Source organism: Quercus robur, chromosome 3, assembly GCF_932294415.1.
Source record: "Quercus robur chromosome 3, dhQueRobu3.1, whole genome shotgun sequence".
Classification (NCBI taxonomy): Eukaryota; Viridiplantae; Streptophyta; class Magnoliopsida; order Fagales; family Fagaceae; genus Quercus; species Quercus robur.
In genome coordinates this window covers 60,299,528-60,312,781 of record NC_065536.1, presented here as the reverse complement: position 1 = coordinate 60,312,781, position 13,254 = coordinate 60,299,528, and the positions used below count along the sequence as shown (strand labels likewise).

Here is a 13,254-nt window from a genome sequence, read left to right as displayed (position 1 = left end):
CAATATTTTATACTCATCTTGTGATATTTTTTTAGTTAAAACTTGTAATTATTATTTTAAAAGTCACCTATGCTTCGTGTATGTTAGTAATGTAGATCGTTTGTCACGTAGGCAATTTTCATAAGTGAGATGACAACATTAATTAAACTGATTTCAAGTTAAAAGGTAAAGGGACCAATTTAACAACTGAAAAACAAGACCAAATTCCCCCAAAATATAGGGACAGAAAATGTATTTTTGCCAAATATTTTCAAAAAACCAAAACACTTAAAAAAAAAAAAAATAAATAAAGGAGTCTTAAAGTATTGTCCAAATAAAGTTCAAGTTACAAAATATTCAACGCACCCCCACCATTATGTAAAGGAAAAGAAAAAATTATTTAATCTGATTATATGTAAAGAAAATATGATTTGGAAAGTTTGGTTAGTTCATAATAATTTATAATCTATATACTAGTTATCATGGCAATAACAAGATAATAGCAATAAAAGTAAATAATAACCATAATAATACTACCAAAACTCAACAAAAGAGAAGTGGTAATAATAAGAAAATGTAAAATGTAATAAAAGTTATACTCCATAAACTTACAAACTGAGATGATAATAAATGTAATTTGTGGGCTTTTTTTAACCACCCCATAAATGAATATTAGAATGACCTCTTTGTGATTGGTTGCACATTAATTTATAAGCTTAATGTAGTAAAATTTATAGTATCTGTAACACTCAAATGATACTAATAAACTACAATCACAACAGTGACAACAATAACATAGAAAACAAGTAATGAAAACATCTTGAATAATAGCAACAATGAATCAATGATAATATTCCAAACAATTTGACTATTAGCCATAAAAGGGTAAATACCACTTTAGTTCCTATCGTTTGTCAATTTAGTTTCCAACAATTTGATATTGTGTCAAAATAGTTTATACCATTAAGTGATAGATAGAAAAAATTGACGGAGCTAACAGTTATGTTAAAATATTATTTTTAAGAGAAATGCCATGTCTACAACACTTTCACAACAAATTCTAAGTGGTACGTTATTACTTCTTGTTATTTCAATAATAAGTTCAAATTAGACCTAATAACAACAAACAATTTAAAATTTGTTCTGAAAATGTTATTAATGTAACACTTCTTCGTTTAGTTACCTATGATGCCACAAGAGAACTACCACATGCCCTTAATTAAAAAAAGTATAGCATTTAATTACATCCATTTAAAGACAAAAGTAAAAATTTTCTTAATTTCTTCCATTTTCTCATCAACCAAACAAAACAACACAAAAATGAGAGAGAGAGAGAGAATCACCGCCCAATCCAATTTTTGTAAGGATGACCAGTGGCGAACCACCCTATACGCTCGATCTTTGTTGTTTGGTGCAAAATAAGTTGGCTCCAAATTTTCTGGCTGAGCATTGCCTTAAGAAATTGCAATGTTAGTTTCATAGAGCATCAAATAGTGAATATAAACGTTAGTTTCATAGCTTTAACAACTTATTTTAGCTTTTTGCTATAAAAAGATTTTCTAAAAGTGTGATATATATATATATATATAAAATAAAAGTTACGAATGAAAATAATAATTTACCCATGACACAATGATAATAGGATTTATTATCCATGGCCGGCCATTGATCTCAAGATAGATCCATCTCTAATTATGGGCGTAGGCCCAAAGATTGGATGTTAAGTACTCCGAAGAAAGAGCCCCAAAGTGATTTATATGGGCCCAGTTTTGTACAAGTTATTTTTTATTTCCCTAAGGACATGTAAATTTTCGCTTTTGGGTTTGGAATTTCGAAATGAATATTTGGGTAACGGATTTGGATCCGGTACAATACCATTGCATCAGATGCAATACCTCACAATCCCAGACCAAAAGTATGTGCAGAAGCACAATTAATTTCACAGTTTGCCATCTCTCAAAAAAAAAAAAAAGAAAAAGGATTTCACAGTTTGTCAGCTGATGGAATGTATAGATGACAACTCAAATATTGTAAAAATGTCATAAATATTACTATTTTTACTGTATAAAATTTACAAATTTATTCAATTATTTGTGATTTATGAAAAAAAAAAAATCCTCTGCATTCTTTTAAATCGAAAAAATCATTTATGTAATTATGTATCTAATGTTGCAATAATTTTCTATTTAATGTATAAAATCAATGAATTATCTTTCGTTTTGTTGCAAAACTTAAGGTATATTTGGTAGACTATAATAGGTGTTGTAATGTAATAATTATTCCTATGATTTGGTTATTCTTTAGTTTGGTTATGTTTTTATTACAAGGAATAATCATTCCTTATGAATAGCTATTCTTTAAAATGAGGAATAATTATTCATCTTTAAAAGGTTGTATTAGTTATTCCTTAGTAAGTACAATAATTTCAAAACTTAATATATTTCAAATAAACAAACTTTCCATATATATCTAACAATTATAAAAATAAAAAATCATAAAAATAACACATATCTCTCTTAAATTTAAAAATAAAAATTTTTAAGGAGATATAATTGTATGAGTAAGAAATTTCTTAAAATAAATGTTAAATTTCATTTTAATGTTATAACTCACAATCAAACTAATGAATAGGTTTAGTTATTACATTACAACATATTTTATTCCTAGTAATAAAAATTACAATTCTTATCGTAATCCTCGTGCGGTGTACCAAACGTACTGTTAGGGTTGAAGGGGGAGGGAGAGGGAGTAGGGAATTATTGTCTGAAAATAAACTAATTTTGAATTAACTCTACTTTCTTCTCCTTTACTCCACTCAATCCAAAAGAACCACTATTTTTTTTTTTTTTTTTGATATGGAACAAAACCTAATCTGGATTCTTGATAATGTTAATATCCGATATTTTGAAAAGACAAAAAAAAAAAAAAAAAGGGAAAAATTAAGAAAGTATACCCTGTTCAATTATTCATTTAAAATCAAATCAAGCATATTTTTAATAACCTAATTACATAACAAGTCTCTTATACACACACACACACACACGAAGTAAATTAAAAAGAAAAAAAGCAAGCATAATCTTGTGAGTGAAAATGGAAAAAACATATTCTTAATAACAATAATAATAATAATTTTTATTAAGCAAAAAAATAATAAATAAAAGGTTAGACGAAAAAATAATACCTTCTCTTGGAACCGGTTGGAATCGACTGTAATAAACTGTAACGAACGGAACAGATCAAAGTAAATCGGAATTTTCCTTCTTCACTTCAAGAAAAAAGAAGAAGAAGAAAACTGAACTGGAGTTTAGGTTGGAGTTCAACAGGAAATGAGTTGATGATGAGGTTTTGTAGGCTTGAAGGACGGCTGGGTTGGTCTGGATTTGTTTAGGGCCATGGAGGTTGGGATTTTTCGGGTGAGGATGATGCTGTTACCAGTTTTTTTTTTTGCATCGTTCAGCTTGAAGGTTGCCAGTATATATATATATATATTTTTTCCTGATGAATGAGGGTATATTTTATTTGGGAAAAACTCGATTGCCGCATTAGAAGATAGCCAGTCTCTGCTCTGTTTATATAGTAGAAAAACCTAATTTTGTGAAAAGACCATCCTGCCCATGATGGATACTATGCAGGAGGTTATAACTAGGGATTTTTACACATGTAAGAAAAAGATCTCCATGGAGCACTTAGCTGGACTCAGTTGTCTCCTCTCTCGTAGCTGGGGTCCACACCAATTGGAGGGGATACATACGTATTTTTTCTTACACTTGACTCTATTTCTCTCCTCTCTCCACCATATACAAGTTTCTCTCCCAAACTTGCTTTCAAAAAAAAAAGTTTCTCTCCTAAACTTAGCTGGGGTCCCACCAGCCGTTGGAGGAAAGACGCGTGTATTTTTCCTTAAACTTGTCTCTATCTGTGGCCCCCACTTGGAGGAAGCATACGCCCGTAGTAGGGTATACTTCCTCCAAGTCTAGAGATCTTGCCAGGGGAGCGAGCAAAATGCCATTGCACCAAGGGACATGACAGATGTAGAAAAATAAAGTATAAAACTTAAATGGTAAAAAAATTGGAAGTTAAAAAAAAAAAAAAAAAAATTTATTTAAAGGTTAAGATTAAAAGTGACTTTTTGCAACTTTTAATTTTAACCGTTGATTTTCTATTGCATGTTAGTGTAATAGTCCTAGCTATTGCAACAGATCTTGATCCTAGAAGGGGGTGAAATGCTCGATGCGGGATAAAATAAAACCCTATGGTGGGGCCCATGTATTGTGAGAGGATTGCTGCTATGTTCACGACCATGTATATATCATGCCACAGGGTTCAATTTTCGTCTATATTAAAAATCGATTGGTTCAAGTTAGCTCAATTGGTAAAATTTCTGACGGTTGAATAAAATATCTGGGGTTCAATCTCCGTCTACACTAAAAACCGATTGGTGTCTTGGTTTGGTGATAAAAAACACAATCATCAGAAGCAGACGCTATAGGTTAAAACTCTATGAAAAAATATATATTTTTTTAAAAAAGTGTAAAGCATGCATGAGGTGCAAAATTCCTCCCTAACTTTTCCAATTTTCCTTTACATAAGGTAAGTAGCAGTTTGGTTAGCTAAAAAATGTGCACTATTTTGTATTCATTTACAGTTTTTTGTGGGACCCACCCCATAAAGTTGGTTTGGTTTGCAAATTTGTATTCAGTTTTCATTTTCAGAATCCAAAAAAAGTGGATTTGAATACAGAAAATGAAACAACTTTTGCTCGTTTTCATTTTCACCAAAAATAAATACAGTGGCATTTTTGTAATAAACCCAAAATTGTGGCTCCACAGTCAGCTTTTAAGTCTTCAATTTAACTCCCAATGTCTCTATCTCCTCATATCCCTCTTAACACCAACAAAGCTCTCTTTCTCTCTCTCTCTCTCTCTCTCCTGGGCAAGATGAAATTTTCTCTCTCAGTTGAGGCTGTCAATACTGTATTTTATCTAGCCCTGATTAATGTGAAAAAACAAATATCAAAATCCAAAAAAATTCAAAAAAAAAAATGCAAATTATGAGTTTTAGAGCCAAAAAAAAGGGTAACAAATAAATGCAACACGATTTGATGGTAAATCAAAAAAAGTTGCAACATTTAGAACTCTCCTAATAGGAATTATGACCAAGAACCCTAATTGGGTTTGGTCATAAAGTTGACTTTTGATCTGATCATCCAATTGGACTGAATTTTGGACCATCTTGAAGATCATATGTTTCCCTTCGAAATAATATTTTACTAGCCAAAATTGGAGTTAAAACTGATATGCCAAAAACGTATTGACCCCTTTGTAATGAATTAATTGATTAATTAGCCAAATTTATTAATTATTCAAGTTAACATGCAAACGCATGGTGGCACAAACAAATCATTAATTAAACTAAATGCACCGGAAAATAAATTGACACGACGATTTGTTTACGAATGGGGAAAACCTACATGGCAAAAACTCCATCGAGTGATTTTAAGGTCACCACTCTTGAGAATCCACTATTATCATAACAAGCGGTTACAAGTAAAGGAATCCTAGTACCTTATACCAACTTTCAGTTGAACCCTTACCCCAATATCCAATTAGACTTGTTCTGTAGTGACAATCTCTCCTTCTGATGCATGACTCCCAGTATGTGATTAACCAATTGCGCAGATCCCAATACGCAACTTTAATCACCAACTAGAGAAGGTTGTTGGCTGTAAAGTTCTTCAGTTCATTCAAACAATGAAGATCAAGAAGATGCTTGGTCATAAAACCCAATGGTGCACAAACACAGCAACTTCTTCAGAATAATGATGAATTAGGGCAAATTCTATCTCCGGTCACAATTTGCTTGAATAAACTTTGCTTAACATTTATGCAACTTATGTCACCTTTGACGGCCCTTAAAATAATCATTTTATATGTCTAGGGTTGTGAGAAAAGAAAGCCCAAAGATACAATCACGGATTAGAGTCAAAATAGAACTAAAATTCTCCTTTTCTTAAACCTCAACAAATATCCTATCTGTTGAGCTGCTGTTGAGCCACGGGCTTCAACAGCTCTACAGGTCTTGATAGATAGCTAGCTGTCGAGCTAGCCGTTGAGCTTTAATGAACAACACTTTCTTAACTTGAATCTTGAACTGTAACACCCGACCCAATTTTTATAATTAAACTATGTGTTTAAGTGGTTAAGTATTATTAATATTTTAAGCCACTTACTTACAAAAATTAATATATAAGTATTTAATAAACATATTATTTTATAATGTCATTGAATAAGAAATTGTAAAGATTATAAATAATTGAAATGGCTATTTGTATTTTAAATATATACTAAGTATAGATAAAATTATATTAAGTGGTTTAAGTTATTAGATATATAATTATTGGTGTTTAATTAAGTGTACAAAGGTAAGGATATTATATATATATATATATATATGTGTGTGTGTGTGTGTATGCAAAGTGATATTATTTTGTAGAACAGTGAGTGTGAATGCAAGAAAGTTGAAAAGGTAAGTTATCTTTTCTTTCCTAGCAATACACGTGAATCACCCAAAGATATTTTGCTGGACTTCTTGGCTGCACCAGAAATTCCCTTGGTTATTCTTGCTTTACTTCTTTGTTTTCTTCCTTCTTTGTTCTTATTGGTTGCACCTTTATTCCATCTTTGACTTTCTCAAGCTCTAGGACACCCCATAAGCTCTCTTGCTCTCATTTTCCACGGGTACACACACAAATAAAAAATTTTAGCTCACTTTGCTCTCTTTTTCTCTCAAGGAAAGAGCTAGGAAGCTCTCTTAGGTCCACTTAGTCAGGTCCATGGGTCAACAAATTAGAAGAGAGATAAGGCTTCATCATCTTTCTTCTTTCTACTCTTTTAGAAGCAACTAGAATAGTTAAGAGCTCTCTCCCTCTTTCATTCCTACGGTTCCAACACCAAAAGAAGGAAAGCTCTCAATTATTTTCTCCCTTTCACACCTACATGTCCAGCAGCAAGAAGGAAGCTTCTTCAACTCTCTTAAGCTCTCTACCTCTCATACTTTCTGGTCCAGCCACTAGGAAAGGTAAATCCTTTCATGTAAGTCTATATATATATATATATATATATATATATATATATGTGCTATTTTAAGAAGCTTTGAGCTGTGTTGATGGTTTGTGAAAGGTAGATTAGGGTTTTTACTAATTAATGATTTTATATGATTAAGGCAGTAAGAAAAATTTAGGATGAGTATTTTTGATGTTGCTGCTGGGATTTTTGTTGTGTGTATTGTTGCTCTAAATGGTTAAATGACTATGTATAAGTGTTTTATAACATGTCTTATGAGTGTATAAAAATCTCCATATGAAAATACCATCGTTTGATAATTGTTAATGAATTTACGATAAAACGTTGCAAAGCTGTCACTGTGACAGATTCTGTGTTCATGCATGATAAATTATGTATTAAATTGCATATAGTGAATTTGGATGCTAGGGATAATTCCTATGAAACCTAAGACACTTGTGGCTGTTATAGAAGTGGTCTCACAGAATTTGGATGAACATAAAAATAATGGTTTAATTTATAAGTTGCATGAATTTCTGACAGGACAGATTTGAGTATGCTGTTTTGTGTGATTTTTAGTAAATCATGGGTTTATGCTTTGACTCCGAAATTTTTATGATATATACTGGACATACGTAAAATTTCATGACAATTGGATGTGTTTGGACAGCCCGTTTGTATTTTACAAATGGGGCATATGTTGCTGGAATAGAACAGTGAACAGTAAGGGACATGCCTAACTTTAAGGATTTAATTCTAAAGTTAGGGTGAATGTTTTGAGCTATAATTTAATATGCTCATCCTCTGGTATGTTAGAATCATATATAAATTTTATGAATTGGTTTCTCTATGATTTAGTACATCATGTTGTCTGATGAATGTATTTTGTTTGTGGGAACCTCGTTGAGGTGGGATTAGGATTTCCTTGATTCTAAGAAATAGGCTTTGAGATGAATGTGTGAGTCTATGACAAGGAAATTATGGATAGTAATAAGCTTCGATTTATGGTTTAGGTGTTACCCGTATCCAAGTCTAAGCTCCTTCGACTGTAGGCTCTCGGTTCTTCTGCTTTCATGTAAGGGATAAGTTATATGGGCATTTGGTAAGTCATGAGGTTATTTTAAAGAATATTATGCATTAAAGTATTTTTTATTAGAGATATGGCATGTAATCATTATTCTGACAAAGATGTGTTCGTGCATTTTCGAAACTCTATGTATATGATTTGAGCATATTGATGCCATTACTAATTTCCACGAACATGAAGTTTAAAGAAAAGAATGGAAATACTATTATTATGAAATGTTATGCAAAATAAGAAATTTCTGTATGATGTAAAGTATGAAATGTTTTCAGGTTATGTCCTCTGGTGATCTGAACTCTGCCAGTAGGGGTTAATTACTGGCTTTCCATGGAAAATGTTATATGATTTGGCCATTAAGTGGGACTGGCTCTGCTGTACCCGCCCCTTGTTGGTTACGACCAACTTGTGGGGGAAGCCAACCTACCCCCATGGTTGGAAGATATGTATTATGATGTAATCCTGAGAATACCTGGCATTGTGGGGAATGCTGGATGCCTAGCACCGTGGTGCTAGAAGCCTCCCAAATAAGTACAGACTTATCAGATATGGGCTAACCAATAAGTTATTTATGAACAGCTATGTTATGTTATTAATCATGAGAGAATTATTTTGTTTAAATGCATTGTGAAAAGTGAAAACTCTCATGGCAAGAAGAAGTTTCTAATGAAAAGAAAAGCTGTTCATTAAAGATAAAAGTTTCTAAAGTTCTGATATGCTATAAAGGTAAAGTTTTTGATGAAAGTACAAGCCATGTTTAAAAGTTATCAGATACCTGTTCTTTATGAAATGTTAAGTTTTATGACTATGAAAGTTATAATATTTTTGGAAAGAGGTTTATAAAAAAAAGTTTTCTTATTAGTCAAGATGTTTCTAGCTTAATACAAAGTTGCCGATTATCTGATTTAAGTTAAAATAATTATCTTGTAATGAGAATATATGTATGGCGACTTTGTAGGAAGTAAAAGAAGTTTAATCCGAAAGGTTTTGGTAATATTAAACCGATAAGAAAGAGGAGAACAATTATTTTCTATGATGAGCGTATAAGCTATTATTATGAATAGTATAAAATACTATGCATGAAAAGATGTTCTCCTGTTCGAATATTCATAGAATGAAATGATTTGGTTACATGCATCCTTATTGAATTCTCATATATCTTACCTTTACTGAGCTGTGTAGCTCACCCCTTCCACTCTTTCAGTTCGCAGGTTTTATTTTGGAGCAGAGGGAGCCTTAGTCGAGTTTTGGAAGGAGCTGGTTTAGTTTTATATGTATAGATCCTAAATTAGCAATATGATGTTTAGATTTGTAGCATTGTTTATTTTAAGATCTAATGAAAGTGTATACCTTGAAGTATTAAGAGATGTATTATGTGAAATTCCGAATTTGAACAAGTGGTGAATTATATTATTCTTTGGAGTACAATGTAGATGCTCTGAATGTCAAGTCAAAGGTTATATAATTTAAGTAAAGAAACAAGGATTGAAAAGAAAAGGAAAGCTTTTGGTAAAAGTTTTGTAAAAGTTAAGTGGTTCTTGCTAATATCAGGTTTAGGCTTGATATTAGCATGCCGGTCATGGTCACAAGTTTGAGTATCGGGTCTGGGGCGTGACATGAACAGACTTGCATGCCTTCAATACTTGAATTTGAAACAAGGTTTCTTGAAGTATTAAACACATCCTAGATCCACCCAAACACATCATAACAAGTGAATCACATATGCCTAACAATCTCCCCCTTTGACAATTCGTGACAAAACCACAACAAACAAATGAGATATGAGAGAAGTCATAAATTACTCAACTCATATTTATTTGTTGAATACAATAAAATCTATCCTAACACAAACTCTTGAAAAACTTTGCAAGAAGAGAGTTTATGGCAAGTAGAGTTTGACAACCTGTATTTCTGAAACACTTTAAACAAAACTCATCAAGGCATCTTTGTGTGAAATAGAAATAATAGATTGCATACAAGTAATAAGAAGCATGTGCATAAAGAGAAAAAAGAAACAACACATTTAAGGGTAGGTGAAAGAAACATACATCAACATATAAAGAAAATAAGTACAATGTATGTCAATAATAGTCACAAGACCTATGTACAAGAATAAATGTATCTAAAATAGAGAAAATAAAAAGATACAAGTAATCCTTACTATATCCTTCAGTATGCACTCTCTCCCTAACAAAAATCTCTGATACTAACTCTCCCCCTAAGTATGACTACTTTCATAACCAAAACTACTCCCCTCTTTTGTCACGAGTGAAAGGGAAAGAGTGTCAAGTAGACATCTCGTCATCGCTGGGTGAGCTAACATCTCCATCATCCTCATCATTGGAAGCGGTAGCATCATCGGAAGCGGTAGCATCATCATCATCAGCACTATTAGAGCCATCACTCTTATCCCCAGAGGCCACAAGAGTGGAAGGCATGGTGTAACCACCCCATCCCAGCCTGGCGTCGAGCAATACGGTCAATATGAGTGTTCACCTGACACAGCTCATCACTGAAAGTGTCGAGGCGAGCATCCATGCGCTGAAGCTGTGCCATGATGTTCTCAAGTGTCACTCCGCTCATAGAAGAGGAGGGAGCGGATGTGGAAGGAGCAGAAGGAGTTGGTGGAGTTGCCATACTGGACCGCCTCGATCGAAACTATGCCTCGTTTCGTTTAACGGTAGTATAGTCAATGGCACACATAACGGAGAAGTGGTCGAACGAGGGAAAAGAAACAGAAAAAAGGCATAAAATCTGCGTGATAGCTGAAGGAAAGATGAGTTTATCACGGGTCGTCGTATCCCTATACACATCTATAATAAAAAGAATAAAATGTGAAAGTAAATCTATAGTGAGATGCTCAAGAAGAGAAAGCAAAAATCGAGCATGAGGGTCTGTGATAGAGTTATAGTGAAAAAGAGGGTGCAAAACAAAATTCATCACCATGTTCATGAATCTAGAACATTTAGTAAAGGTCGAAGATGGTGTAAACTGACGATCACCCCAATTAGAAGGGTGCTCGCAAAAAGAAGAAATCATCTTGTCTTTGGATGCAGTCCTCAGATGCTCACAACCAAGGTAGTCAGGATGCTCTACCCTTGGGACATGGAGCACATTGGATACCAACTCCGGTGTGACAACTAAGCGCGTACCTTGAACGCGAATGTGAAAGAGAGGTACAGAAGTATCTAGTCCATGCATGTTGGAGTAGAACTCCTGAATCAGCACTGATGGACAGGTGACTGGGACGTCACACAGTGACTCCCAACCCCGACTGTGAATGACAGTGGGTAGCTCAGTGTCGGAAAAGTCCAATAAAATGACTCGGCGTTTCGAATTAACACCTCGTTGAGAAAAGTTCTCCGAAAAGTCCTTTCGGGCATCCTCATTACGGAACCGAACAGAGGAGGGGGTAGGATTTGAAGAAGACGATGCCCCGGAACGAAGAGGGTTCCGGGATGGAGAAGACTTACGTTTTGGTGCCATTGACACACTAACATAAACTAGAGAGTGAGGGGGAAGAAAGAAACACTCAGAAAAGCTCCAAAATAGTTCAAATATATAGAAATATATTGAATGTAAGGTATGTATGCATGAAAATGCATGAGCATATGACGTGCAACAGTAATATCATCATGGGCTCAGCCCAATCCAAATCTACTAGCACACAAACAATTTAACATATATAACACACATCTAAATGCATGAAAATATAATTATTATGCACATGGAATACAAAGCATGAAGTTTTTAAGATCAAATCTTCAAAACCCATCCCAAAAATTTCATAAAAAACTCTTTGATTTTGAAAAACCCCAATTTTTGTAGAAAACCCAAAAACTTAGGTTACAAAGCATGAAATGCATGAAAATGAGGGATTAGAGACTTACCAAGTGAAGGAAAACTTGATTAAGCTCGAAAATTACTTAAGGAAGAGGTTAGGAGTGAGTGAGAGAGGTTTGGGAGGTGAAAGGACGCGGACAGATTGAAAGAGATCGAGGAAATGAAGTCTGAATTGCGATTGAACCTATATATAGAACCTTAATAAATCTCGACAGATTGAGGTGTCAAGAGGTATCAAGACAGGTGTCGAGTTTTAAAAGTTTCGACAGATGCAGCTATCGAGAGGTGTCCACAGCAACCAAAGCTCGATGGATTGAGGAGGTATCGAGGAGCTATTGAGGAGACATGAGATTTCTCGATTGATCCACCTAGTTGTCGTGAGGTGTCGAGATTGCGATAAAAAATCAATTGAAAAGCTCGATACAAAAGGCAAGTGTCAAGAGGTGTCGACAGCAACCAAAGCTCGATGGTTTGAGGAGCTATCGAGTAGACATGAGATTTCTCGATCAATCCACCTAACTGTCGAGAGGTGTCGAGATTGCGATAAAAAATCAACTGAAAAGCTCGATAGAAAAGCCAGGTGTCGAGAGGTGTCGAGGGTTCTTAGAAATAGTTTTTCAAGAAGGGAAAAACACAGATATGAATGCAATCAAGCATGCAACACAACCAAAAATCCAATCAACATTTTGAACTCTCAAAATCATCTCTAAATAAAAATTTTAAGCACATAGATCCCAAAAACACACACACACACACACACACACACACACACACACACTAAACAAGTCTAAATAATTTTATATTTAAAAAATAAGTCAAGTCAGTTTAATGAGCATACATTAACGTTAACATGTAAACTTCGTGATGACCAAAACACATTGTACCTACACATGTATCAAGAGTAGCAAAGAATATTGTGTGTTGTGTGTGAAAAATATCGCAAGATTGCATAAGTGTATACATGTTATGACGATTTGAGATATGAGAAAATCACTTTAACTCACACACAATCATACCTGTTTGATGGGGACTATCACCTTTGAGGTACATCTTATAACTCCCACATCTTCTAGAATACATGCTTACAATCATATATAAAGCATTTTGATCTTTTTGCTTTTATTTTTTCTTTGCATATTTTTTTCTTTTGAGCAAACCATGCATGAGCATATAAGAGATAGAAAAGAAATACCCAATTATGTTAATCATTTGACATTCCAATTTTGCTATGCCGAACTACACAAATGTTATTCATGATTGGCGGGCAACAGTGATGAGATGATTATTTAT

The 13,254-nt window shown here is 33.6% G+C and overlaps 2 long non-coding RNA genes across 2 annotated transcripts; one reads left to right on the top strand and one right to left on the bottom strand.

Annotated features, from left to right (window-relative positions):
• Window positions 1-1,025: 1,025 nt before the first annotated feature.
• On the bottom strand, window positions 1,026-3,509 carry LOC126718669 (uncharacterized). Its single transcript, XR_007653009.1, has 2 exons — window positions 3,161-3,509; window positions 1,026-1,432 (listed from the first exon to the last, which is right to left on the bottom strand). It is a non-coding gene; the product is annotated as an uncharacterized LOC126718669 (long non-coding RNA).
• A 3,208-nt stretch (window positions 3,510-6,717) lies between these two features.
• LOC126718668 (uncharacterized) lies at window positions 6,718-9,549 on the top strand. The gene is made up of 3 exons (XR_007653008.1): window positions 6,718-7,056; window positions 8,054-8,142; window positions 9,326-9,549. It is a non-coding gene; the product is annotated as an uncharacterized LOC126718668 (long non-coding RNA).
• The last annotated feature ends 3,705 nt before the right edge of the window (window positions 9,550-13,254 follow it).